This window comes from Alexandromys fortis, unplaced genomic scaffold (genome assembly GCF_014885135.2).
Source record: "Alexandromys fortis isolate MF-2015 unplaced genomic scaffold, M_Fortis_MF-2015_v1.1 scaffold_0, whole genome shotgun sequence".
NCBI lineage: Eukaryota > Metazoa > Chordata > Mammalia > Rodentia > Cricetidae > Alexandromys > Alexandromys fortis.
Window position 1 is genome coordinate 35,379,125 of NW_026067949.1, and position 16,646 is coordinate 35,395,770.

The window sequence follows — 16,646 nt, forward strand, 5'->3', positions numbered from 1 at the left end:
CAAACAAAAAAGCAATTCTTTGCCTGTGTTCAGGTAACATGATGACAAAATAGGGCGGCGGTCATCCTGTTTGGGGAATGGTTTATCTGAACTAAGAGAATAATTGAAACTGGAGGAATTTGAATTCAAATTCCTATTATTAGTAGATCATTTACCGGGCTATTGCTGATGGCAATGTGATTACTCTGGAAAATAAAAACACGACCTCATAGTTTTAGCCTCTTCATTGGGGACATGACTCAGAATGTTCGTGTCACAGACACCTGGTGTTCAAATGTATTGAGTAGGCAACTGGCATATTCTGAATCTGGACAGAAGGTGGTCCTGGAAATCATTTGCTCCTGCTGAGGTGGTAGCATCCAGCAAAGCAGCAATGGGTAAATTAAAACCATAAACTGTAAATGCTCGCTGAACAAACTTAAGGGGTAAAGTGATGGATAGTTTTAGCTGAGCTCTGGGGATAAGCACTCATGTAGTAGCAAAAGGAGGAGAAAGATTTGCCTGTGGAACAAATGGAAGAGTATGTTTCAGGTCATTGGCAGGATTTTATAAATCATCTAAAGATAAAGAAAATGGTGAAGAAACTGAAATTCACTAGCCCAGTGAAACCAGCCTACCTGCATTCCTAACTGGCTTACTTCTGTCCTTCCCTTCCTTCCTTCCTTCCTTCCTTCCTTCCTTCCTTCCTTCCTTCCTTCCTTCCTTCCTTCCTACCTCCCTCCCTCCCTCCCTCCCTCCCTCCCTTCCTCCCTCCCTTCCTCCTTCCCTTCCTCCTTCCCTCCCTCCTCCCCTCTCTTCCTTCCTTCCTTCCACCCTCTCCCTCCCTTTTTTCTCTTTTTCCTGGTGTACTATGTAACTCGGCTGACCTGGAGCTCAAAATTCTTCAGCTTCAACCTCCTGAGTGCTACAATTATAGGTGTGTGCCACCATGCTCAGCTTGTAGACGAATGTCTAATTGTACAGGTGTTAAAGGGCTAGATTAGGACTATGGTCCTTGGATCTCATTCAGAATTAAAATTACCCGTGTTCCCAGAAATTTTAGTGTCCCATTGTGACCTCATATGATACCAGGCAACTCTGGGTCATCTTTTGAGGTTCTCAGGACATTTAATAAGGAAATTTAAAAAGAGATTCAAATGGAACATAAAAGACAATTTTATTAGCATTTAAGAAAAGAACGTGCAAGCTATAAATCTCAGCAGCTACCTGGAGGAGTGTGAAGGAAGAAGCAAAGCCATTTGAGTTACACAGGCAGAAAGGTCAAACACTTGAAAGACAAGCAGCCAAATGGCAAGCAACAGGGCTTTAGAGAAAGAGTTAGGTAGCCTGAAGTGTCAGACAAAGCATGCTTAGGTTTTGGTTAGCATCCCTCGGAAATAAAAAGAAACAGAAACAGCAAGTTTTCCCTTGCCAAACCAGGGCATACACAGAAGGGTGGACAGACCCAATTAACCTTATAAAAACTTCACAGTAGCTTATAGGGTGGGAATCTAGGGAAGGAAATGTATGTTTTTTCATTAAAATAATAATTATTCTGCTTCTTTGGCATAACTTAAATTGAGGCTACCTTCCTAGGCATGATACCTCAGTGATGGGTTTGGTCCGGATGGAATATGAGGTCTCTACCCAGACCAGAAATTGTAATCTCTTGGCAAGAAGCAGATTTTTCTTAATGGACTTGATCAGTACATCAGGATTAAACCTCCTTAACGACACTTCAATGAGGTCTAAAGAAAAAACAAACTTCTGACCCAATGTTCTTCCAAAAGCCTTCGGAAATAAGACTTTCGTTGGTTGAGGCTGCTCCAAGTATGATTCCCACTACTGGTGTTGTCTGCTTTTGATGTCTAGCTGCCAGCATCTTCTTGTTCCATGATCTCCGTGCAGTTGATACCTCCTCTTAATTCAATAACAGTCTGACTCTTTACCACTTCCTGATGTAACTCCTGATTCCACCTTGTGTAGACATTGTATCATATCATCGCAAAAGAAGGATAAGGTGGTACAAGATATTTGAGATAGATCACATTTCCATAATATTCATTACAATACAGATAATCAGAACTAATTGATTTATACAACTGTCATAATCATATTATAATGCATGAGAAAAATACAGTGCATATGGAAAACTTGGTTCCTGCTATGTACAGCCATTCATTAAGGAGCTGAAAGTTGGACTACTATACAAACTTAGGGCAACTATAGGAACAACTGAAACTCTAGGAAATTAAGTTTACTAACGGCAATGGTAAAATTTTACTTCAGTTTTAAGGTTTTTATCCTGAATGTAAACAGTTCCGATTCCTACCACCAAGCATTTCATTTATCTTGCTGTTTTTTTTTTTTTTTTTTTTTTTTTTTTTTGAGTCACTGTCCTTTCATTAAGGTGACAGAGTAAAGATTAATAGAAGGAGGGCTTTTAACTGAGACAGAACTCTTAGGTTCTCGTCAGTTTTTATAGTTCTTTAGTTGGTACTTTAGTTGGTACACTCCTTCATTGCCAGCGTGAGGGTTACTTAGGATTCCTCTGAATGGTAAAGGTACCACTGCTACTGTCCTCTCACACCTACAGCTGTCCATGGCCGTTCTTGGAGCGCTTTGTCCAGCATGCTAGCCTGCTATCTTACTTACCTAACACTTCAGTCTTAAAAATAACCACTTTATATAAAAAGAAAGTGAGATATCAGAAGAATCGGTCCCTTAACACTATGCAACTTGTGTACATTGCAGTCAGAGATTGTAACTACTTTTTAATATTATTTCCAGTAGTTTTTGGCATAAATTCATTAAAGTAATATTTTGATAATGGAATATTGCAAAATAATGATGAAACTGTCTAGGCTTAAAATTTTCTGATGCTTTCAAAAATGAAGATCTTGGTGCCGTGAGAATATAATGGTGTTGAAAGGAGCTAAGATCAGATTAATGCCATTTAGTCCCTGTTAACCAGTCTGCATTTGTGATCCTCCTACTTGGGCACACAAGCTGCTTGCTCAACTCTGCTTGTAGAGATAACCCTTAATTCATCTGTATCCTGTTTTTGAGTCATTTCATTAAACAAAAGCTTTTGAGTCTTCTTTTGTTGCTGAGAACAAATGGTTAGATTTTCGAAACTATAGCTACTTTTGTTATTCACAAATTCCAGAGCCTTTCAAAATTTATCATTCCCATTCTCCGTGCTGCACACAATCAGTCATTATGTCAGCAGCTGCCCAGGGAGCCTCGCTGCAATCCATTCAGCCACATAATAACCATCAGGGCAACCATTTTCACATTAAAAATAATAAGAAAATCAAGTCCTCAAATTGCAGAGTCTTTTATTTCTGTAGTTAAAAATTAATTACTCATATTTAGTAAAAGCCCCATTATGTGCTTTGGCAGGTAGGAAAAGCAATATCTGAGTTGAAAATTAAGTTGATTCGATTGATATGTTTTAATAATAGGAAAGGTTATATAAGGTTCCATTTCCAAGTAAACGACTACAAATGATTTATTAGAGGCCACCATAACTTAATCACATGTCACCTTTTTCATAGTTTAGGGACTACGCAATCAAAATTGCAATCCTTTGAATATTTATAAATTTTGAAAGACTATTAGTGCATAGAGGTAATAAGAATTTTACTTTTGTATATTCAAGATAATAAGCACATTTAGTTTTTTAATGATATGATATAACTGTGAGTACAATAGAACATAATTTTCTAAGTTTGTGGATTGTCTTATGCCACTTTTCTGGACGAAATCTCTTCATTGTGTTTTCTTTCTCTTTCTTTCTCTTTTTGTTTGTTTGGTTTTTTTTTAAACTTTTAATGTTGTAAACAAAAATATACCTAAAAGTGAAGCTTCTGGAAAAACCATTTGTTCTGCCATGTCTTGTATCGTTCCTCAAACTTGACCTTGGCTCGTGTTTCAGGGCTGTGTCCCTAAAGACATCCTTGTTGACAACAGTTTTGTCCAGGGGGATGTCCGCAGAGTTCCTTGTGGGCATCAGGTGGTTGGAGTTATAAACCTTCACAAAGGACATGATCTTGGATCTCTTGGTGATTTTCTTCTTGCCCATGGCAGCTGTCACTTTTTGGGGATAGCGGTCAATTCCAGGCACCAGGGCATGGCTGTAAGGGCGGTCTGAGGTGGCATGATCATCGTCCTTCACGATGACTGCTTTGGGTCTGGAGTAGCGCCCAGCCAGGACCAGCCCCACTTTCCTGGGCTTCATGAACTTGCCCATTACGACAGCAAGCAGCCAGTTCCAAGCAGTAAGGAAAGGAGGCCACTGCTGCTCCTTTCTCTCCTTTAAGATGTTTCAGTTCCATCATTCTAGAGTACACTGTTGTATATTACAATCAAAACATAGATATTGTAAAGCTTTCTTGTGGGTTCATGCAATTCCATTGTGTGATGCCAGGTTCTCACTCTTCTGTGTCTCTGAACCACCTCTGCTCTATTAATATCTTAGGTGAAGACCTATGGTCCTGTCAGCATACTCGACGACTTTAATTCTTATTCTGAAATAAAGCTAATGAGATACAGTGCTAACCCCTTGATTAGTTTGCTGGCAGTGTATTTTATGTCTCCAATGGAATTGGTGGCGTCTACCCTCAGCGTGTTGCCATCTCTGCCTATCACTTGACTTTTTTGTTTGTTTGTTTGTTTTTGTTTTTTTACTAGTTTTCCTTCCCAGAATCTGTATCAGCCTGACAAATGAACAATTAATCCAAATTTTAATTCTGTTTGAGTTATATGGAAAATGTAGTTTTCTTTGGTGACTTGACAACGTTTTTAACATCAATAAACATCTACCATTGTCCATATATCGATGTATGGTTTATCTATCATCTATGCATCTATCTATTTGTCTATCTAACTGCCCATCATCTATGCATCTTTCTATCTAACAGTTATTGAAAGAATCTAGGTAACACTTAGAAAGTAATGGCTTATGTCTCCTCAATTATTGGCAAAACTCAGTGATTAAAACTTCACACTTCATTAGCATTTTCAAAGCACTAAAGGAAATTTCTTTAAAAATTACTGTGAAAATGAGATTTTTATGGCTGAATAATTAAGGCTACCCATTATTCTTATCTGTAAAGTATTCATGTATGGTCTTTTTATCATCAGATATTAGGATTTTTTTTGGTAGGAAAGCAATCATAGCATGCTAAAGAGTGAGTATTTTTATAAATTGATAAATGCTATAAAATGACATTTATTATTAATGGAAAGTTTTTGTAATTTTTGATTATGTTTCTTTTCTTGAAATGTGACTATAAAAATTCATGTTCATTGTATTTCTCACGTATGTGTATTATATATTACATATGCATATTCACACATATATATATATTTAATAATACTAGTGTTTATCTTCATGTAACTTCAAGTATCTAATGTTAATGGCTTTCATCCAGTGTTTTAGCATAAATATTTCTAGAGCATTACTTGGATTTTTCAAATACCTTAAAATCTGCCAAACAATTACATATACTTGAAATGCATAAATCTTCGAAACAAATGTGATACAGGTTTAATACGAAACTGGAACAGGCTTGGATAATGAATGCCAAGTTTAATGTACAATCTATTTTTTGAATAAATCATACTGGAAAATTGCAGAGTGTGTAAATTACATAGCCATCATAAATCAATATCTTTTAGATTGCTCTGCCTCAGATAAGGGGTAGCACTACAGAGGCCATGTCTTACTTGCAAGTGAATGAGAAAAAGCAGTTAAAGTCAGAGGGGAACACCCATTAAGGAAAGGAAATGCTCAGAAAATTATTATAAAAGTTGAATATACAGATGACATGTCCCTGGGTAGTGGTTATCTTACAATCTTACAGAGAGGTCATGAGTGGAGGAGATGGTTTGTGCTGGTTTATACCAGATGACGCTCGCAGGGCTAAGTTAAGAGGCTTGAACTATGCCTGTAAATGTCACTAATGCTTAAGAATGCATTCTCAAAAGTCCCAGCATAGTTAAATTGATTTCATAATGAAGATTTTGAACTTATCAGTGTGGTAGAGGAGCACTGTCTCTGTTATAAGCTCATCTTCCTGTTAAAATGCTCTGCCGGAAAAATAACTATCATCTCTTCAAACAGAAAGTTTCTTTATGAAGAATCATTTTATTAAAAATACTAACATTACCTTGTATTCCAGTCTTGATTTGTACAAGCTAAATGAAGAGAAATTATCCAGCAATAAGAAAATTGTGTAAATTACAGATTCTGAACATAGTATCTATACTAGCAATATAAGTTTTACAAAGAGACGTGAAGACATTAAAAAAATCTTTTTTTTTTTTTTTTTTTTACAGGATTCTATTAAGTGCCAGGAAGTTTTGCCAAACAGATTTTAAGGGGGGAAATCAGGCTATCCTAACTGTCCAAATGTTTTCTCCCATTTCCAAGAAGCAGCTGCTGGGAGTCCCTGCCAGTAGTAAACCTTTCAGGCAAAATGGGAGCAGCTGCCAATCCTGTGTCAATATTTTAAATACACTTCCAGCCATCCTCATTGGTGTCAAAATTTCCTACCTCCCACAAAAGGGCTAGCAGTTATCTTTCCCCGGTGCTTGCCTCCATTCATTCTCCTGGTGGCAAAAAAGCCAACTCTGCCGTTGTGATAAGACTATTTCCTTGAATACCATAAGAACAAATATCAGTTGTTCTGAGGAAGACAGCTCTGAAACCATAATCATAGAATGACTATTAATATTTGGAGCACAGAAATAGTTTAACAAATATTTAATGGCCAATATTTTAGACACTTATTATTGGGCTTTAGAAATCACCATCCCCAAAGAACCAAAGTCTAGACCTTACCAATCAATATCAATATCTTACCAATCTAATTTGGCAAAGCCAAGAAGTCAATGGCTAGAAATTATTTGGAGGTATCTGTTATGCATACATTAAATTTTATCAGGAGATAATTTCCCATGTGATTTCCAGAAAATAATGTAAAGATGATATCATCATCTCTGGTCTCAAAACACATCATAGAAGCAAAAGATAATGATAAATATGTAATATTAATGAAAACATGAACTCAAAGGGAAAAAAAGGATGTAAACTAATGTTCAAGAACAGGTTCCATGAAATCTTTGTGTTTTTGAGTAACTGCATCTTGACTTTTATTGATAGAAAGAAGATAAGAAATAATAGGGTAAGATTATGAAGCAGAGGGATGGGAGGTGAGTGAAGGTTCTGTGTCACAGGTCACAGATTGGAGGAAAGAATTCGCATAGAGCCTAAGATGGTGACACATAGCCTACTAATGGAGACTTTATGTGGCGGCGTTCAATGCTTTCAATTAATAATCAGATGTTGGACTTTTTATCATTTTTTAAAAAATAGTTTATTGATTATTGAGACATTTACTGTATGATTTTTTGTGTGTGTGCCCACACATGCATGTGTGTCCCATGCATCATAGTACACATGAAAAGTAAGAGGACATCTAGTGAGAGAGTGTCCTCTCCTTCAACCTTGTGGGTTCAAGTGTTCAACTTGGGTCCTCAGGATTGGTGGCAATTCCTTTTGTCCAAAGAGACAAATTTTTAAATTAAAAGTTGGAGAGTTTGTGGAATTGAGCTTTCAGTTCCTTAACTGAACTTTATTTTATGTATAATCCTTTGAAGGCTTGGTTGTTCACATTCAAACAATTCCAGCATCGTGTATCATTATACATATTGCTAATGATTGAAAAGTACACATACAAACCAAAATTCTGACTCATTCATTAGATCACAAGACACAACTATAAAGTAATTTGATTTTTAAAAAAAAAAACTGCTAGAATTTGAGTGGCTGATGATGTCATGCTTAGCACAGTCATTCTAGAAAACTGTACACTTACTCTGTTCATGAGGGGTTTCCTGAAATAATGCAAGGCTTCCCTGCAATCACAAGTAGGAAGCATTTGTTACTTCAAGATACGTAGGTTTACAACAATAAATGAAACTTCAAAAGTAACAGTGTATGATCAGTGTATGATTACACATAATATTTATCTCATATACTGGAACATTAGTGAATCAATGAGTACAAATACCAACAAGTATGATGACCAGAGCTGAGCTTTGTTGTTATGAAATTAACACATCTCCTTTGCATCATGTGTGTGTGTGTGTGTGTGTGTGTGTGTGAGAGAGAGAGAGAGAGAGAGAGAGAGAGAGAGAGAGAGAGAGAGAGAGAGAGAGAGAGGCTTGACATCATTTGCTTCTTCAGTAGTCTTGCTTCAGAGGTGGGGGTTGGAATGCTTACATAGAAAGTTTGGTATCATCTTCTTCCTGTAGAATCCCTGTGTTCTGGTAACAGAGCCCCTACATCTTCCTAGGCTGAGATAGGCACTAATGATGGAATGAATACTACCTGCTTAGAATGTTTTCCTGGACCAAGAAAAATCCTATGTAAGTGTTGAAAGTTCAAGGTGTTACTGATAAGCTTTGATTTACTCATATCTGTACCCCTCTTCCTTGGCAAGTATAGTATTAAGGAGTCCCACACCTGTGGGGCTTTTTATAAACCCAGGAATAGATGTGACTTAAACATCTGTAAAAAAAAACTGTCGTATGCTTCAATATGCTATTTCTTGATTGTTTGGAGTCATATATTTTTATTAGAAAGAGTGCTTGATTATTTATTTACTTATTTTATTTTTCAAGTGACATTTAAAGTGTGTGAAAAGTGAGTTCTCTTTTAGGTTAGCAAAGATTTCTTTTGAGTTTTGTTTTTAAATAAGTGTTTTTATGTGAGGAGTGTGAATTATATAAATGGTCTTCCCATTGTATTTCTGAAACACGAGTGGTTACATGAAGGGTGTATTTGAAGGAAATAAACATGCATTGAACCTTGCCCGGCTACAGTGTAAAGATATGCATTTAACTATGACTCCAAAATCCTTGCCTTGTTTCTATGGCACTGTTCTATAAGAGGAGACTATGCAAGATGCCTTGTTTTTCCAAGAGTGAACACATTCATTGTCTGGCTTAGGTACAGCTGTGACCGCTGTGCACAGATGTGACAGACACTCCAGGTAAACGAGTGATACAATGTTGATTGTGTAGCATCTGGTGATCACTGTAGAATATGTGTGCAATAACAACCCTGCTGGCTAGCTCTTTTGGAGCCTTCGCAGAGGTAACGGACTCCTTGTATGCATGGGTTTTCCCTTCTGGTAATTGAGTTGATCTTGTTTCTCATTTCATAGTTAAGTGGTGGTTGATTTTTATCCAATAGTTGTGTGGTTCTCAAGGGAACTCCCACAGTAGTGTTTGAGATGAATGTCCCTGTGTGCGTCAGGCAATGAGGCTTCCAACTTGTTTGTTTATATTATTGGGTACACTTATTAAGTATTCCCATCTTCCCCACTTAAGTAACACTGCTAAGTAACAGACACCTGAAGGGCAACAGGCAGTGGAGGGATCCATATCCTTTTATCCTTTTTTTTTTTTTTTGGTCTTTTTAAGGATATTGTTTAATAATACTATGCCTGAGGATTTTGTGTCTTGTAACGTGTCCCATTTTAATAATACATGAATTCTTTTTTTTTTTAATTCCAATTCGCTGGTCCTTTTCTATGCTCATGTCTCTTATTCCTTGTGCCTGCACCTTTCAGAATCTTCATTGTTTGTCCCCTCGAGTTGCATCTATGAAGTGAGTTGAGTTGTGATTAATACTGTGAATGCTTAGTGACATTATGGACCATTGACAGGAAGTTCTGTTCATCTAAAGCATCCTGTGGAGGGCACCTGACATTCCAGTAAGGGAACCAGTCCTCGTGCCTGCTTTACCATGCTTGGGCTTTGAATGCCGTTACTCAAAATGTGAGCAAGGATGCAGCACCCTGTGTCATGCTTAGAGCCTTAAATTGGTAGGCAGTATTGTTTAATTAAAAAATCAACAACTAACGGTTTGTTATCCACCATTTACCTTATGTATTTGCTGAAATAATTCAGGTCACTTAATTTATCAAAAAAGACGATTTTGCAGATATTTTTTAATGGTTTCATGTTAACTTTCCATGCTATTGTTACCATACTTTATTAGTGACTATCTTCCTTGAGAAAAGAATTTTGGATTAGGTTTAGGTTGCAAGATGATATCCTTTTAGTTAATGTTTTATATGATAAAAGCATATTGTTATAAAGTATGTGACTTCTTCTACTCTTCTAAAGGATGTTCAAGCTTAAAGTAAATGGCTCTATTGTATACGTTACTGTAGATGGATAGAAAAGTTAGTGAGGTTTGTGTTAAAAGTTGGCAGGACCCATGCCTTTAAAGAGGAAGGGGCTTATATTTGGCCTCAGTAATAAATTTTTATTTTGAGAAAATGTGGGTTCACTCCTAGTAGATATTCTGAGTTTTAAACTGAACCATAGTATCTAGATTTTCATGCAGTTTCCCAGCTTAAAAATGTCAGTATATAGACACGGTATGGATTTGGATGAGAGGGGAGTTGAGAAGGATTTTGAAAGATTTGGGGAATGAGGAAACCATAATCAGAACATATTGCATGAAAAAAATCATTTTCAAAAAAAATTGAGATGAAAATTAAAAATAATTTTAAAATAAAAAAAATATTAGTAGGCTGGGCAGTGGTGGTGCTGCACACCTTTAATCTCAGCACTCAGGAGGCAGAGGCAGGCAGATCTCTGTGAGCTGGAGGCCAATTTGAGCTACAAGAGTAGTTCCAGGACAGGCTCCAAAACTACAGATAAACCATATTTCAAAACGCCAAAAATATATTAGTAACTGTATTAGTTACTTTTTTGTTGCTGTGTTTAAAAATAAAAATCTGAATAACGTAGAGAAGGGAGGTATGTTTGGGCATGTCGTTTTAGAGAACTGAGAGTCTATGATGTGGGGAACTGGCAGGCTGCTGGAGTAGCGTGCTGAAGGCTCACATCGTGAACTACAAGCAGGGACATAGAAAATGAAGCAGGAGTGGGGTGTGCCTTCAAAAGCTCCAGGCCCAGACTAGTACCATACTTCCATGCGAGCAAGGCCAAAGCTCTTAAAACTCATAACAGCGCCACCTGTGGACCAAGTATTCAAACATCTGAGTACATGGGGACCATTCTCAGTCAATCCACGATGGTAACTAAATTTGATGGTTTTCTGCAATTGTTTAATAATTCTTGGTTCATATAGAAATGTACTGCCTGGCAGGGCAGTGGTGGCGCACGCCTTTAATCCCAGCACTCAGGAGGCAGAGGTAGGCACAGGCTCCAAAGCTACAGAGAAACCCTCTCTCGAAAAACAAAAAAACAAAACAAAACAAAACAAGCAAACAAATAGAACATTGTGCACATAATAAATAAATAAATCATTTAAAAAAAGCTTATAATTTCCCTATCACCCCAAAGAAACCTCTCTGCTTCTCTCCTTTTTCACTTGTTCCCCCAGATCCTCACGAATACAAAGCTTTCTATTTATAATTTATGAATCAAAAAGTAGGTCTTTACAATAAATGGAGCCCAAGGACTACTGATACCATTAACATTCTCCTACTATATAGCCACGTAAAAATTCACTTCTATTTTAGGCAAAGAATGAAGGAAAGGAATAATATACTTATTGAATGCATATGGCATGTATAATACTTTAGGTCCATTATTGAATTTCTTGTACAAAAATTCTGTTTTTAATGTAGTAGCTCTCCACGCAAAAGCTCCAGCTCATAGTAATGCATAGAGGTGCCGTGCTCGATGTCAACTAATTAGGTGCTAAGGGGAAATTTACAGCCATACTCGCGGTATTCCAGGTTATTTTTCTATTACTGTGAGCCTAGAGACATGTTTCTGAAAATTGCTAATGAAGAAAATGTACTGCTACAAGGCCTTAAGAATTCAGAAAATGTTTGGGTGACTCTTTAGTTGCTTAACATCATATGCTTTGATCCGCCAACCTCGAATCCAAGCCATGAGGTTATATTTCTATTGCTAATTTACATGTTAGAGAAGTAAGAAAGACGAGCCATAAATGCCTTGTCCAAATGTACGTATCAAGTGAGGCACGTGGATGGAATATAAATCAGGGATCCTTAGCATTAATGATAGTTTTCAGGTCTTATTTGGTTGTTATAATCTACTGCTACAAAGTCAGCAATTTATCCTCAAAGGAAACTATCCTTTATGTGTCGCACTTTCTGTGACAAATATGCTCATGAATCGTAACTGTCAATTAATGAGCAGAAACATGCTTTTAAAACACAAAAGCAGTGTGAATGAAGGCGTCTGTGTGTATAAAATGTAATTTAACTTTTAGCAGAAAACCAATTTGAGGTACAGTGATGGTACCTAGCACATCGTCCTGGATCTGATCATTGGATAATTGACAGCCAGTCTTGTCCAGTTGGTTAGAGGATGAATTGTGAAAATACTTCTTTTTTTTTTTTTTTTTTTTTTTTGCGCTCTCCCTTTTCCTTCCTGAAACATTTGAGGAATTACAATCAAACTGGCATTTTTTTTAAAAAAAGAATTGTTAAAATTGGTTTAGAAAATGTAGGTTATCTGAAAATGTAATTTCCAACTACATACTCCTAAAATGGTCTCATGCGCTCATCTGGGAGGGAAAACCTGGAGAATTCAGATCCCTTGGAAAACAGCAGCAAGGCTTGCTCTAGTGACTTGCTCATTCTTTCTTACACTTGAAAGATCTGTTTGAGTTAAAGAAACATGGTTTCGTCTTCCTAAGTCAGTGTTCTGAGGGCTGCTTTGAGGTGTGATTATTATTCTTAACCTGTTTGTCATCCCCAGCTTATTACTAATATGTTAATTGAACTTGACAGCTAATGGCATCTGAAATTCAGAGGAAAATCAAACCATTAGTTAAGTAAAAGTCAGTTACAAAAATAAATCCTGCAGAGCCTGTATATTATTAAGAATAGGAACTATTTAGGATGAGAAATTAATGGAAAGATAAAATAGAAATTATTAAAATGAGAATGTAGAACCTCTACTGGAAAAAAAGAATTCTAAAGATTTACCAACCTTTCAAAAGACAGCTGGCAGTGAGAGGACTAGGAGAGCGCACTCAGCAGAGCTAACTCCTCCACTTATTGTTGTGTTTAAACAGCCAGTCCTATGAAAAGATACAGTGCTACTTTGTCATTCATTTGCAGAATTCTTTGATTGCATTTGGCTTCTCATGTTGAGGCAAGACTAGTCAGTCAAATTAAATGACTCTCAAGAAAATACAAAGATACTAAAAATACATTATTATTAATAAGGAAAATAATAAAGGTTTAAGTATTTTTTTTATTTTTGATTGACTTTCGGGATGAGTGAGAATGTTAGGAAGAAAGGAATCTGCCTGTTGTGTTATTTAAATAGATTCGAACGCACTGTATTAAAAGATGGCAGTGTGCCCTGATTGGTGCAAAATATCTGACCATGAAACCCAAGGAAAATTTGGGGACATCTTTTTAAGCACGTAACTGTTTATCTCTTCCCTCCTATGACACAATCGGTATATTAGAAAGCAGCAGTTACCACTGTAGTGTTCCCAGTAAATCATCTGTTCCTTGCCTATGCAGAATCACTAACCAGACAGGTACTTTAACCAAAACATTTACCTATTGTTCATTAGCACAATCATTTGTCACACCCAGAACTGGGTTCTCAAGAAAATACCTTTCTTGATAAATCATGTGTAGTAGAGCAGTGACTTCACATAAGACCATGAACCTCAGTCATTCATTGGAAAAATTGAGGGAATGGGAAGAGAAAATGCTGGTAACCCTTGGGTTCAGAGTATTAGACATTCTGTAATTTCACCAGTGATCTCACGAGAGATTTCATGGGCAATCTCCACAATAGTATTTTTTTTAATGAAAGGTAGGCTTGGCTGTCCCATAAATCATCTTTCCAAGAAACGAACTGTGCTTGCAGTAGAATGGCAGATGGAACAGCTTTTGTACCGGTGGGGGGGGTGTCTTTCCTGCCAAGAATATTGAGGAAAGAAGGAATTATGTTAATCCACCTNATATATATACACACACACACACATACATAGATTACGAACACATGCACGTGCACACACACACACACACACATACACACAGGGTGCACTCGTGTGGGCATATGTAAGTTTGGAATGTTTGGCTCTTGGCACATAGTTCGAACTGCCCAAAAGATGTCTGCATATGCACTCTTCACCATTTAAATAGCATACATGTAATTGATGATCAAAAGGTCTTCTGCTTGCTGAATTTCATAAAAACCACAGCAAAGTTAATAAAATTTTCCAGATATACTTTTTTGCTGCCCATTTTCTGAGATCATGGGCAGATTATGAGAGCACTTACAAAAGTAGAAACATTTTAAGTCTTTGTAAAGCCAATAGTGAAAGAATTAAACCAAACCAACGCAATGTGATACAACGTTACAAGATCAATTATTAAATGACGGTTCTTGAGTAGAGAAGTCAGGCTGTCCACACTATTGACTTCTGACTGTTTTGTTTTTTCCTGACTTAGATACAAGGGATGTTTAGTTACATCCGGTTGTTGTGATAAAAACACTGATTAAAAACAGCTTGTGGAAGGAAAAGGTTTATTTCGGTTTCTACTTCAAGGTCACAGTCGGTCATTAAAGGCAGACAGAGCAGACACTCAGTTCAGAGCAGGGACTTGAAGCAGAGGCTGCAGAGGATCTCCGCTTCTCAGTTTCACACGACCTCATGATTACTGACTTCCTTATAGAGCCCAGGCCCAGCTGCCACAGGGAGCTGTATCCCCACACAGTGAGTTGAGCACTCCTACATGGACTAGCAATGGAGACAGTGCCTCAGAGCTACACCGACAGGCCAATCCCATCTTCGCAATTTCACATTTGAGTTCTCCTAAATTGTATCAAGTTGATAGCTGAAAGTAACTAAGAAAAATGCTTAGAAGTAAATCGGAGATGGGCGTTGTTGCTGCCATCTACAACGGCAGCCCTTGAAAGGCAGAAAGAGCATAATCACAGCATGTTTAAGGCCAGCCCTTCTGCGCTTTTTAGGACCGCATAGTGATACTCTCAAACAATACAAATAAGCAAGCCAAAGCCTGAGGCACCCACTAAAAGCAGAACCTATTTTATTTCTGTCAAAAACAATAAGCAATACTAATCTTCCAAATTTTACCTGGGATCTGGCTTATTCCTGGCTGTGTTCAAGTGGTCTCGGGATACAGAATTGTATCCTACTCTTAAAAGAGATTATTTGTAAAGATTATTTAATTTAGGTAATCACATGGGTAATGAAAGGACAAATTCAAATTAAATCTTAACTTCTTTTTGCTTTTTTTCCCCCTAAGAGATTGGGAAACTATGAACTTTTATTTATGACTTTCTAGGAAACCCTTTATCATCATCTCAAAGCTTAGTTTTTGTATACATGAAATTTTCATTTGCTTTTGTTCTTGGTCCCATTTCAGGGGACTATAATGGAATTGAATCTCCTTACTCCAAGTGCTTCTAGACCCTATAAATTTAATTCTTCTAAATATGCTCAGCATATTATAAAAATAAACTTGGAGAGAGGAAATGCGTATATTCTTAATCAGGCCATTGTTTCAGATATATACTCAGCATCTGAGATGTGTTTTATTCCTTTGATAAAGAAACAATAAATAGGCTATACAGATCTTAGGCAAGGTTGTCCTAATTCATGTCAAATTTATTCTGGTTTAAACTAAATTTATTTTCTGGCTCTTCTTCTTGATTTGGTTTGTTATTGTTGTTTGCTTGTTGTTTTTAAAATTCTGTTTTTTCTTTTGTTTGTTTGTATTTGACTACTTCTTTCCTAAAGGAAGAGAGAAAGAAAGAGTAGAGTTGGATTTTTGGTGAGGTGGAGGGACCTGGAAGGAGATGAGGAATAAGAAAGCATGATTGGAATATACTGTCTGGGAAAAAAATTAATTAAGAATTTTTTTTTAAAATTGTGAGAGATAGCAGGCCTTGTCTAGATGATATGTTTCTCCTTGTAGATATCTAGCCGTTGTAGCATCATTCATTAAATTATCACTTTCTGTATCTTTCTAATTATCTCTTTATTTCTAGATCAGTTACTGTCAGTTGGAAACATTTAGTTCTGCCAGCAACATTTATGAACAATACTCATACAAACCATAACTTTTATATTTCTAGTGTATTCAGGGTACTTCAGGCCATTGTGTGCTGATAAATACAGGATTTTTTTTTTCATTCTAAAGTTTGTGTCTTTCCTGTACTTGTACTGGGCAATTTTCTTGGCTGTTTTCTCTAAAGAAATGATGATTTGTAGACAAAGACTAATTGTATTATTTTTCCTTGTGGAACATATGGTTCTTGGAGGCTTCCACATTGATAAAGAGCCAGAAGACCAAGATTGTATTGGAGAGTGAGCCTTTCCTACAGCTCTTAGATTTGAAGCTGGCTGTTGGGGCTCACACCTAGACTCTCAACTTTGCAGAGCAGTGGCAGTTCGATTGCTGCAACCTCACGCAGACCTCTGCAAAGAACTCAGAGAAAGTACTGTCGGTATGGGGAAAAGAGAAGGCTGTGTGGGAGTCAGCAACATTGTGTTTGCTGTATTCTTCCTGCAGAACAAACAAGTAAAAACCTCACATATCAGGGATAAAATACTGCATATCTGCAATCACAGCACATGGGAG

At 37.0% G+C, this 16,646-nt stretch overlaps 1 protein-coding gene and 1 pseudogene across 5 annotated transcripts in view; one reads left to right on the forward strand and one right to left on the reverse strand.

Annotated features, from left to right (window-relative positions):
• Positions 1–16,646, forward strand: part of Adgrl3 (adhesion G protein-coupled receptor L3) — a 734,036-nt gene that overhangs the window by 94,387 nt on the left and 623,003 nt on the right. The gene's annotated exons all lie outside the window — the stretch shown is intronic.
• On the reverse strand, positions 3,837–5,157 carry LOC126506213 (60S ribosomal protein L27-like; annotated as a pseudogene).